Consider the following 12,102-nt stretch of genomic DNA (forward strand, 5'->3'; position numbering starts at 1 on the left):
AGCACAAGCTGGAATCAAGATTGCCAGGAGAAATACCAATAACCTCAGATATGCAGATGACACACACTTATGGCAGAAAGCAAAGAAGAACTAAAGAGCCTCTTGATGAAAGAGGAGAGTGAAAAAGTTGGCTTAAAAATCAACATTCATTGCAGCACTGTTTATAATAGCCAGGACATGGAAACAACCTAGATGTCCATCAGCAGATGAATGGATAAGAAAGCTGTGGTACATATACACAATGGAGTATTACTCAGCCATTAAAAAGAATACATTTGAATCAGTTCTAATGAGATGGATGAAACTGGAGCCGATTATACAGAGTGAAGTACACCAGAAAGAAAAACACCAATACAGTATACTGACACATATATATGGAATTTAGAAAGATGGTAATGATGACCCTGGACGTGAGACAGCAAAAGAGACACAGATGTATAGAACGGACTTTTGGACTCTGAAGGAGAGGGAGAGGGTGGGATGATTTGGGAGAATGGCATGGAAACATGTATACTATCATGTAAGAAACGAAGTGCCAGTCTATGTTTGATACAGGATACAGGATGCTTGGGGCTGGTGCATGGGGATGATTCAGAGAGATGATATGGGGTGGGAGGTGGGAGGGGGATTCAGGATCGGGAGCTTGTATACACCTGTGGTGGATTCATGTCAATGTATGGCAAAACCAATATAGTATTGTAAAGTAAAATAAAGTAAAAAACAAAAACAAACTCAACATTCAGAAAACTAAGATCATGGCATCTGGTCCCATCACTTCATGGCAAACAGATGGGGAAACAATGGAAATAGTGACAGACTTTATTTTGGGGGGCTCCGAAATCACTGTAGATGGTGACTGCAGCCATGAAATTAAAAGATGCTTGCTCCTTGGAAGAAAAGTTATGACCAACCTAGATGGCATATTAAAAAGCAGAGACCTTACTTTCCCAACCAAGGTCCAAATAGTCAAAGCTATGGTTTTTCCAGTAGTCATGTATAGATGTGAAAGATGGATGATAAAGAAAGCTGTGCACCGACAAACTGATACTTTTGAACTGTGGTGTAAAAGAAGACTCTTGAGAGTCCCCTGGACAGCAAGGAGATCCAACCAGTCCATCCTAAAGGAAATCAGTCCTGAATATTCATTGGAAGGACTGATGCTGAAGCTGAAACTCTGATAATTTGGCCACCTGATGTGAAGAACTGACTCACTAGAAAAGACCCTGATGCTGGGAAAGATTGAAGGCGGGAGGAAAAGGGGATGACAGAGGATGAGATGGTGGGATGGCATCACTGACTCAATGGACATGAGTTTGAGTAAGCTTCAGGAGTTGGTGATGGACAAGGAAGCCTGGTGTGCTGCAGTCCATGGGGTCGCAAAGAGTTGGACATGACTGAGTGACTAAACTGAACTGAACTATGGCTGGCTTTGAAGATGGAGGATGGGACCATGAGCCAAGGGATGCAGGTGGTCTTGAGAAATTGGAAAAGGCAAGAAAACAGATTATCCCCTAGACCTTCTAGAAGGAGAACAGCATGGTCAACATCTGGATTTCAGCCCAATGAAACCCACTTCAAATTTCAGACCTCCAGAAGGTAATTTGTTACTGTTAGATAATACATCTGTGTAACCACTAAGCCATTAAGATTATGGTCATTTGTTATAGCAGCAATAAGAAACTAGGGACTTGGGAAGGAAAACAGCTACATGCCACCCTCCTAACATGCTGGGGGGGAGGGGCAGAAATAGTTGGAATTAAGCATGATTTCAGATCCCCATCAAGCAGCTAAATGGGTCCCAGGCCAGCATGCTAATCATTCACTTACTAATTCTCAGCTTTGGTGTTGCTTGATTCAGACATTTTATTTTCAAATGTAAAGGCAATCTGAAAAATTCCTTAGTGTTCAAAACTTATTCAAATGGACTTTAATTTGAAAACTACATTATTTATCCACCAATCTTTATGTAAATGTGTGCATACAGGGAAAAAGTAGAAATACTTACTGAGCAAGTGGCACAAAAACAAAAGAAAATCAGAGATTAAGAAGCAGGTCTCAGGGAATCACAATGTCTCAATGATGGTGTGGTAGCTATCAAGAGTGTGTAGTTCAGGGATTAGTGCCCATGACCTCAGGACCATAGAATCAACCATACATGGAGTTCAGCACCACAGATACTAAGTAAATGAGGCTTTGCTTACCCTGGAGAGTGGTACTATGGAAGTGACCTAGTCCCTTGGGCCCCTGAACTTAGTCATGATGGAGTAATGAGCCATAACAGAACAAGAAAAATTCTCAGTATGAATGAATAAATGATAATAAACTTTAGAAAAGTATATTTAGAAGTAAGTATATTGAAAAACAGATAAATGTGTCCTCAGATGAGAGATAACTATGTAAATAAAACTTAAAATCACTTTATAGTGTAGAAAATTTCAGTATCAAGAAATGCTTTAAATTCCATGTCATGGTTAATTTTATTCCTGAACTCCATAAACAGAAGGGCAAACTTATGAAAAAATAGATACATGTTTAAACTGAAATTCATGAACAAGAAATTGAAAAATATAATAGGCAACAATGTGCTGCATCTCAACGTTTAGATTCTTTGATATCCATATTTTCCACCAAAGTGCAATTTTACAAATTTATAATCCTTGCAAATTGTTATTTTTGTTGCTTGCATTGCTTATAATAATAGCAGATATGTACAGAAATGTGCCTGGATGATTATATATGAAGAAACATCACAGTAATAATTCTTACTTTTAGAAATGCCAGGATTTGGGAATTGCACACTTAATTAGTAACTCTCTATCTGGAAATATTGAGTTTTCTTTTTTATTTTGATTAAGGCTAGATAAAAATCCAACTTTTAGACAATGAATTCTGAATTCTAGATTTAGTTACTAGAACAAGATCCAAACAGAGCTCAAAACACCTGTTGAATAACACCTGTGAATTCTCAGCTTGAGATCTTGATTCAGCTCGAGGATTCTGCAAGCTGAGAATCCACATAGACTCAAGGATTTGCATGCAATGCAGTTATACATATTTCATAAAGACAAATTATTAACTACTAAGCTGTGAGAATTGTTCCTTTGGCTTTTAAGGAAAGTCCTTGAGTTAATGTTGAATATGTCTCTAAAAAATTGGTACTTGTGAAATTAATAGAGTCGAATGACAGTTTGAATAATATTAGGATACATTAAGCCCATACTTGGTTGCTTTTAAACATGCAATCAAGAAATCCTGGGGAAGAGCCACGGGCCTTCAGCTCATTGTGGCTGCAGAGAGGTTGCCCAAAGCCCTAGGTTTATGTTATAATTTTAAGGGAGGGTAAGAGCCTCAAGCGGGTAGAGACTGAGCCATAATTAATATGATTTAGAGTCAGTGTCATGAAACAATTCACACCAGTTACATATAAATTATATCACCTTTATGTTGGGTTGCAAATCATTCTTTCTGCCATACTTCAAACAGAAGGAAAGAATTCTCTCACAGAAAAAAATTACCAACATGGGGGAATACTTGAGAAAACTGTTGGCGAAGCAAACCTTTAGAGAAGAGAGTGATTTAATCACCATTTGCTTTAGGAAGGCACAGGTAGGATTTTTAAATGGAGATTAATGAAGGGACTTGTGTCAGGTGTATGACAGCACTCATTCCAGGAGGCACAGATCTGACGGCCTGTGAAAATGTCATCAGACTCTCTTGTGTTCTTTCAGGAACTTAACAGTTATTGACACACGTGATGAAAAGTAACGCTTTCACCTTCAGGAAAGATGGTGGCCCTGATCTGGGAGGGATAAAACCAAGTGAGAGCACCACTCTGCAGTCTAGATCTCAAACTCTAGCTTTAATCAGCAACCCCTGCAGGGTTTGTTAATGCACGGACTGGCTGCGTCCCACCCCCAGAGTTTCTGATGCGGCAGGTTTAGGTTAGGGTCTAAGAATCTGCATTTCTAACAAGTTCTCTGGTGATCCTGACGCTGCTAGCCAGAGAACTATATGCTGGAAATGACTGGTCTAAGTGCTCCACCCAGAAGCAGGAGTGCTCCACTCCTGCTCTCTCTCACTGGCCTAACAATGGCAGGCAAGGCTCTCCAGGATCTGGGTCCCCGCCACCTTTCTGACATCACCTTCTGCAAACCTCTCTGTGGCTGGCTCTTCTCCAGCTTTATGGTCCTCCTGCCGTTCCTTAAACACACCAAACTTGTTCCCACCTCACGTCCTTTCCTACTGCTGCCCCTTAACTCAAGAGGCCCTTCTGACGAATCTTCAAATGGTGTTACCTCATTTCATTCATTTCTATTCAGAGAGGCCTCCCAGAATCATTCTATCTAAAAGTGCCCCTCCTCCAGAACAACCCCCTTCTTACCACTTTCTATCCTCTTTCCTGGCTTAATGTTTTTAACATCACCTTCACCTAGAAAACTAATATTTACTTTCTAATCATCCATCTCCTCCTTAGAACATGGACTTTGGTTCACTGTTATACTCTTGGCAGCTAACAAAGTAGCTGGTACACAGTAGAGCTTCAGTGCACATTAGTAAGATGAAAGGATGAATGCTTGACTGATGGAATGAAGAACCACTGCAATTAACCTGCCTCCAAGGTGACAGAGCCAACGGGGTAAAGGTATAAGGTTTTCAAACCAAATCTGGGTGTATGAAAACAATCCATAAATACGAATGTGCATTATGGGTGTAACAGAACTTATTGAGCAGCAGGCAGGATAAACTGCTCTCTCAAGAGAGTTGATAGTGCACATCTCACTTACACTGAGAGCTTAAAATTAGCCATGGTGGTAATACTTAAACCATAGGAATTGGCAAACACTACAAAATCAGGCTTATTTTTGTCAGAGAGCCTGTCCGTTAGCACATCACTGGTCCTACCCAGAGAGACACACGTTCCAGTACTCAGCTTGATGGCCAAGCCTGCGGACCTGTCATCCGATGAGCTGGATACAAATTGAAGGAGAGCAATTGGGACACATCAGTAGAATGGGAGGACTGACCCATATCCTCCTCTGGGATGTCCACCCAGTGGGGCTGAACATCTACCCTGCCCCGCATGAGATGTCTAACCCTAACACAGGTGTACAGGCGGACACGTGCGTGTGTTGTGTGTTAGCCATGCTTCCCTCCTGCCCCACATGAACTGTGGGGAAACTGCCCCCATCCTTGGTCTTGGGGGTGAAATACAGGACTTCAGGCTCAACCTGAAAGACAGACCCACGAAAGGACTTTCAGTTACCTGAGTCAATAAATCTCCCTCTCCTTCACTCACAACCGCATGATATTTTCTAAAGACAGGACACAAAATAGTACAAGCCCAAGCATAAGAACGAGTCAATGAAGTACCTGCTCAAGGCCACAAGTGACAGAATGAAAAAAGCAGCAGTAAAGGTTATTTCACAGTTGGTGGTTCTAGGGTTTATTCTTTGTCTAAACATTTTTGCTTAAATTTTAGTTACACTGTCTTTTCCAACTAAAAAATCCATAACACATGGGTTAGAGTTAAGTTTCCTACTCTGTTTATAAACTGTTTTCTCATACACCAGAAAGAAGATATATAAGAAATACCCTCAAATTAATAGCGAATTAAACTGGCAGAGCTGATTTAAATACCATATATTTAAAGAAAGGAAAAAAATCTCTTGGAACAAAGATTGCTATAGCACATTAATTATAAGGTTTCTGACAGATTTTTATAACTCCAACACGGAGATTTAAAATTACCTTCCCAGTTGTTTCTTTTAGCCATTAATGTCTTCAGTAGGGGGACATGTTGACCTTTAAGTTTGAACCAATTCAGGAAAATGCCCGAATTCTCATTCGAGTTCTTTCACAAAGAACTGTTCTTTAGACACAATATAACTTTATCTTCTTATGGGTGCTTTATACCAGCCTCACAATGGCATGCACAGTTTTTGAAACAAATCAAAAAATAATAGAACAAGGGGCAATAGTGAGTCACTGGTTGAAATAGAAGTTTAGGCCTCTGCTTTGTTTTACTACCAATTTTGGCTAAAGGGTGCACTCTTTCATTTCCAGTTTCCTTTATGGCAAAAGAGAGAATTAAAATCTGTATCAGGATCACTAGGCTTCCAAAACCCTGCCCACTGACAGTCTTTACAGGCAGCCCTGTTCCCGTTCCCCACCGGTTGTCTACAAAGTAGACAGCATTCTCCCCAAAGCATTCCGCACACCTCAGTGCTACAGAAGAATCTGCAATTTCGCAGAGAACTCAGAAGTGTGGGTTACCTGGCACAACCTATGGAATTTCACTGAAAAGTGCTCAGAAGACTCTTCCTGAAATGCCCTCTTTAGGACCACAGTCCTTTGAGCTTTTCCAAGTTTCCCTATCTCCTCCCTTCCCCACATCCCTGTCCCTGGCCTGCTGTTCCTATATACCAGGACACTGGCAGACATGAAGCCATCAAAAGACTCCATGTGTTCTGTGAGGGCCTCTCAATGCAATGCCCATATGATATTCAGATATGAGCTGCTTTTCCACTTACTTGGTGATCTCTTTCCACTCTGTACAGGCATTCAGACCATCTTTTTAGTCTGGTCACAGCCCATCTACATTTCACAATGCCTATCCTTTTTCTGCTTTACAAATAACCAGAAACATCCCCAAAAAGTGAAGCTGGAACCTTTAACTTGATGCCCCTCTGAACCTACATCGTGCTTTTCTTCCATAGCTAAACTTCACGATAGGATTGTCAAAATACTCTTGTGTGGACCCAGGGAAGGAAGGGGAGGGTGGGATGAATCGGGAGATTAGGTTTGACATAAATACCACGTGCCAAATAGACAGCTAGTGGGAAGCTTCTGGACAGTACAGGGAGCTCAGCTCAGTCCTGCGATGACCTAGGGAAGTGGAATAGGGGGAGGTGGAGGTGCAAGAGAGGGGGGGCCTGTGTATACATATGACTGAGGCACTTTGCTGCACAGCAGAAGATAACACATTGTAAAGCAATTATCCTCCAATTAAAAAATAAATAAAGTAGAGACTGAGGATCCCAAGCAGTGGATCTGGGCAGGAGCCATGATGCAATAGAACAAATCACACTGGCCAACACCTGCCAGGCCCACTGCACCTTGGTTTCTGTCCACATCCCTCCACTGCACCTGTTCTCACCAAGACCGACAGACGCTAAATCCAACGCGCCTGTGGAGTATTTTGTTATCTGAATCCATGTGCAGTGTGAATCATCATACATATTAGAATATGAGGAATTTGGAGGAATCTTCGCATACAGAGTGTCTTTCATTGTCTTCAACGCACGTTTTGAGATATATAATGGTTAGAAATAATGGTTAGAAATGTTTAAAATTAGTGGAGCGGTTTTAAATCAACACTGTGGTTCTCCAGCAACCTCTGTGTCAGTCCTGCCTTGCTCTCTAGCTGGGAACTGCCTCTCTTCAGACAGAAACTTGGAATGTGGACTGTTGCTGCAGCCACACCGTTGATGTCAATGCAAACACACATTTCTGCATGGTTTTCATTATTTTGTACATTCCATGGTGTCTCTTGGTGGCTTGTTTATTTAGCATTATATCATAAGCATTTCCCAGGTTGCCCAATACCATCTCTAATTACCATTTAAATGGCTGCATAATATTCCACTAAGTGGATGAGTCATGATTTACTGAACTATTACCATACTGTCAGGCATTTATGTTGCTTCCAGTTTTTGCTACCATAAATTGCCCTGCAGATAGCTTTTGCCTAGGTTTGGATTAATTCCTTATGATAATTTCTCCCATATTAGATCACTGGGTTAGAGAGTATGAAACATTTTTAAGGCCTCTGGTACACATTTCAAATTCCTCCAAAAGGATTATCTATCTGTACTGTGCCAGCAACGTGTGTGTGTGGGGTGGGGTGGTGGGGGAGTAAAATACCCCTGAGAACTGACCAAGTGTGTGCTCTGAACAGTGTGGAATCCTGAATGGACAAGCAGCAGTGGGAGTTGAGAGTACAGGGTATTTTAATGGATTATAAACCTGTAATAAGAGTTCTCTTTGATGGAGGATTACACATCGTCCCCCTGGTCCCTCTTCTCCCTCACCAGTGCCTGCTAGGACATCATTTAAAGAACTACTAAAGGGGGACTTCCCTGGTGGTTCAGCAGTTAAGAGTCCACCTTGCAATGTAGGGGACACCAGTTCCATCCCTGGGCGGGGAACTAAGATTCTACATGCCACAGGGCAATTAAGCCCACATGTGGCAAAGATCCCAGGTGCTGCAACTAAGACCTAACGCTGCACCACCCCCCCACTACACCTACACCCACACCCACACCCACACCCACACCCACACCCACACCCACACCGCCACTAAGAAGGCTCTTTACGGCAAGCAGGAATCAACTTTCCTATAACCCGAAGCCACAGCATGAGCAACGTGAAAGTACTTCTCCCTCTTGTGGGAGCCAGTAAAGGCTGAAGAGGTGACTCTTTCCAGGGGAGAGAGAATCTGCAGATAGCTTGGGTGAGTCATTCATGACTGACGGTCCCTTGAGAAGAACCCAGAGCAGTTGGATCAAGCAGCCATAGACCAGAAGTGATAAGGAGAGTCAAGCAAAGGAGAGGGTAGCATGGCAGGATGGTCCTGTGTGTCTGGGAAGACCTGGCATCCACAAAGGGAGCATGCCAGTCCCAGTGCCCTTTACCAACCATGCAGCTTCATTCTGACTCCCCAGCTTCTCTGAGCCCCCTCTTATCTGAGGGGACATGGACACCTGTCTCACAGCTGGTGTGAGGCTAAGCAGGCTGAACAGCTGAGCTTGCCTTGGAAGACCCAAGGACCCACAAATAGCATGACACCAGACAGTCTGCCCTTCAGCAATGCTCTGGCCTAAACCACATCTAAACATGTCTGGGAGTTTGACTCGTAGAAACAAGTGAGTGTCAAATGACCTCTGTCTCTACAAGGCTGCCACTCAGAAGAGGATCCACACACTCCTTGAGGCCCAACAAAGCAGGACTAAGGTCACAGGGTTAAAGTTGGAGGGCTTCAGGTTTGGGCTCAGAATGAGAACTTTCTACCTAGGTCAGTACACTCCTTCACACCACACTATAGGAATGACACCAGACTATTTACCAAGTAAGATCAATCCTTAGAGAAGCTCTGATCCTTATCAGCTGTATGATCTTGGGAGAATTACTTAAGTTCTTTCAGTCTCAGTTATTCATTTATTGCTAAGTTGCTAAGTCACTTCAGTCGTGTCTGACTCTGTGTGACCTCATAGAGAGCAGCCCACCAGGCTCCCCTGTCCCTGGGATTCTCCAGGCGAGAACACTGGAGTGGGTTGCCATTTCCTTCTCCAATGCATGAAAGTGAAAGGTGAAAGTGAAGTCACTCAGTCATGTCCAACTTAGCGACCCCATGCACTGCAGCCTACCAGGCTCCTCCATTCATGGAATTTTCCAGGCAAGAGTACTGGAGTGGGGTGCCATTGCCTTTTCCATTCATTTGTTAAAGGAGGATAAAAAATGCCTACACTGGAAGCTTTTATGGAAGATAAGGGTATTAATCACAGCCATGATGGATGACAATAACAAGAAAAATAATAATGGCAAACACTTCTTGAGTTAATATGATAAATTTGCACTGAGATAAATTAAGGGATTTCATACATTATCTCATTTAATCCTTAAAATAGTCTCCTGGGGTAAGAAGTTTCAGTATGTGGCATCATGACTGAGGTGCCTGGTGAATGATAACTAGTATTATGATCTTCAATACTAATAATTCACAAAGAGGAACAGCCCAATTAGTTAGTGGAAGACTGGGACTGTTGAAATGAGTATTGCCTCAGGGACCTGCGCTCCCCTAGGAGATTTATTGAATATACCAAAATGGTGCTGATTATGTCAATAACTATACATATCCAAGCTATGATACCTGTAACTGTGCACTTCCTTCCACTCGGATGTTGGGCTTAGTCAGGTGACTTATTTTGGCCAATGGGACAAGAGCAAGCTTTATGCACATGGAAGCCTGAAAAAGTGCTTCTGCATTTCTCCTTCCTCTCATGGACCCCTGCTTCCACATGAGAACAAACTAGCCTGTTGGAGGATGTCAGGCCAGGTGGAGCAAAGTGGAGTCACTCCAGCTAAGGCTGCTCTATGCCATTTAGCTACACCAGACTAGCCAGCTGATCAAGAGGTCTATCAGCCAGGGTTGGCCTAGGTCAGTAGGATGTTCCAAACAAATACAGACCCATGAGCAAAAATAAATGTTAGTGTGTGTCACTGAGATTTTAATGTTTCTGTTATGCAGCAATATTATGGCAGTAGCTGACTAATACAACCAGTTCTTTTAGCTCACAGACACTTTTTCCTGCATAATTATAATCACATCTGGTAAACAAACACTTCCCCATACAATTTACATTGATTGTATCATTTATGCTTCACACAAAAACCTATGGGGCACATGTTATCATTACTTACACTGCAGAATGAAAAAATAATTTAAATACCTTGCCCAAGCTCAAACAGTAAGTCATGGAGGCAAGTTTTGAAGCTGAGTAGCTGTCTTAAGAGCCCTCACACCCAACCAATGGCTTGTGTACACTACAAGACAGCTCCTCAAACCAAGCTGCACTGTAGAAGCAGTTGCAGGCTCCCCTCATCAGGCCAGGGACTGTGAATCAAGGCCTGCTACCTTCTTCTCTGAGCTTGTGGCTCCATCTCACTCTTTGAGAAGGTGCTCTGGGATTAGAGAACATGCTCGGGACAGGAAATCTTCTACTGACACAAGATCCAAAGCTAAAGGGCTGCAGGTAGAGAGCAGTATGTACTCTTCATGATGCAGAGCTTGGCAAATCCTAGCTGTGTGAGGTGCATGAGGGGGCCCTGGGGGTCCTGACTCTGCACTTCTGCTCTTGGTAAAGCTCCAAGAATCCATGAGTAAGTCTTCCACTGGCTGAGCAGGTTAAAATATTAGCAGTACTATTCTCACCCAGACCTGAGCATCTGTCTTTCTGACCTTTGTGACTGCCTTTTCCGGGTTCCTGCAGCCTTTCTATAATCTATCCTACACCTCAGGCCAGAGAATCTTCCCCAAATGCACACCAGCACATGCCACTCTCTACTTGTATATCTGCAATGTGTCCCTGAGCTGAATACAGCACTCAAGTCCCCTCCTGATGTGGCATCAGAAGATGCTCCCTGGACTACCCTAGAAGAAAGGGTAGATTGTCCCTTTGTTTGTGTTCATACTTCTCTTACTGGTTCAAACACTCTTCACGACCACGTCAGACTCTCATCTAAGCAGGGTGTATCTGGGTACAGATACAGGAACAGGGGCTGTGGGATGGGGTAGAGGATAAGCTTTCCTACACAGAAAGCCATGGTGAGGGCTATGTCTCCCTTCTGGCCATGATCCCTGAGTACAGACTCACCAAGTGGTCTTGAGTGTACCCAGAGAGCCTGACCCTGAGAGCAAGCAGGGGTGTCTGGGATGCAGGCTAAACAGGGAGCCCAGCTCCACACGCATGAAAGACCCAGGATAATGATTACTAGTTGATTTACACTGCCTTAATCATAGCACTTACTCCCTAATAACTTGCAAACCCTTGTGCCTCACAGATTACTAACTATGTGCTTGTCCATCACCTCATATGAGGTCCAGCAGAAGCCGTGCCATCATTTCCATGACATAGTGAAGGAGCGTAAGACCTAGGGAAGTTCAGAACCTTGCTAGGTCAACCAGAAGACCTAAGGCTCATGTGGTGTTTTCCTCATCTCATTACCCCCAAGTTAATAAGTCTGTAACTTCATGGTCATGCAAACTGTCAAGCAGAGTCTACTGAATTGTAGAAATTGGCAACAAATCTTTTAAAATGGAAAAGCCCATAATTGGAGAACTGCTAGTAGTTAGAGAAAAGGGAGTATGACAGACGCTCCAGGACCTTACCCATCGCCTGGAGGTCACAGGCAGCCTGTTACAGGGGTCGCTCTGCCTGAGGGGGAGGGGTTCACACTGAGGAAATACGCTCAACCCTGGGCTGAGCAGAAGTATTGGGAAGTTCACCCTCCAGGAGTAACCCTCATCCACTGTGCCACGGCCAT

At 43.2% G+C, this 12,102-nt stretch overlaps 1 protein-coding gene across 6 annotated transcripts in view; it reads right to left on the bottom strand.

Annotated features, from left to right (window-relative positions):
• PTPRT (protein tyrosine phosphatase, receptor type T) overlaps window positions 1–12,102 on the bottom strand; it is a 1,156,023-nt gene that overhangs the window by 576,259 nt on the left and 567,662 nt on the right. The gene's annotated exons all lie outside the window — the stretch shown is intronic.

This window comes from Capra hircus, chromosome 13 (genome assembly GCF_001704415.2).
Source record: "Capra hircus breed San Clemente chromosome 13, ASM170441v1, whole genome shotgun sequence".
Taxonomy (NCBI): Eukaryota; Metazoa; Chordata; class Mammalia; order Artiodactyla; family Bovidae; genus Capra; species Capra hircus.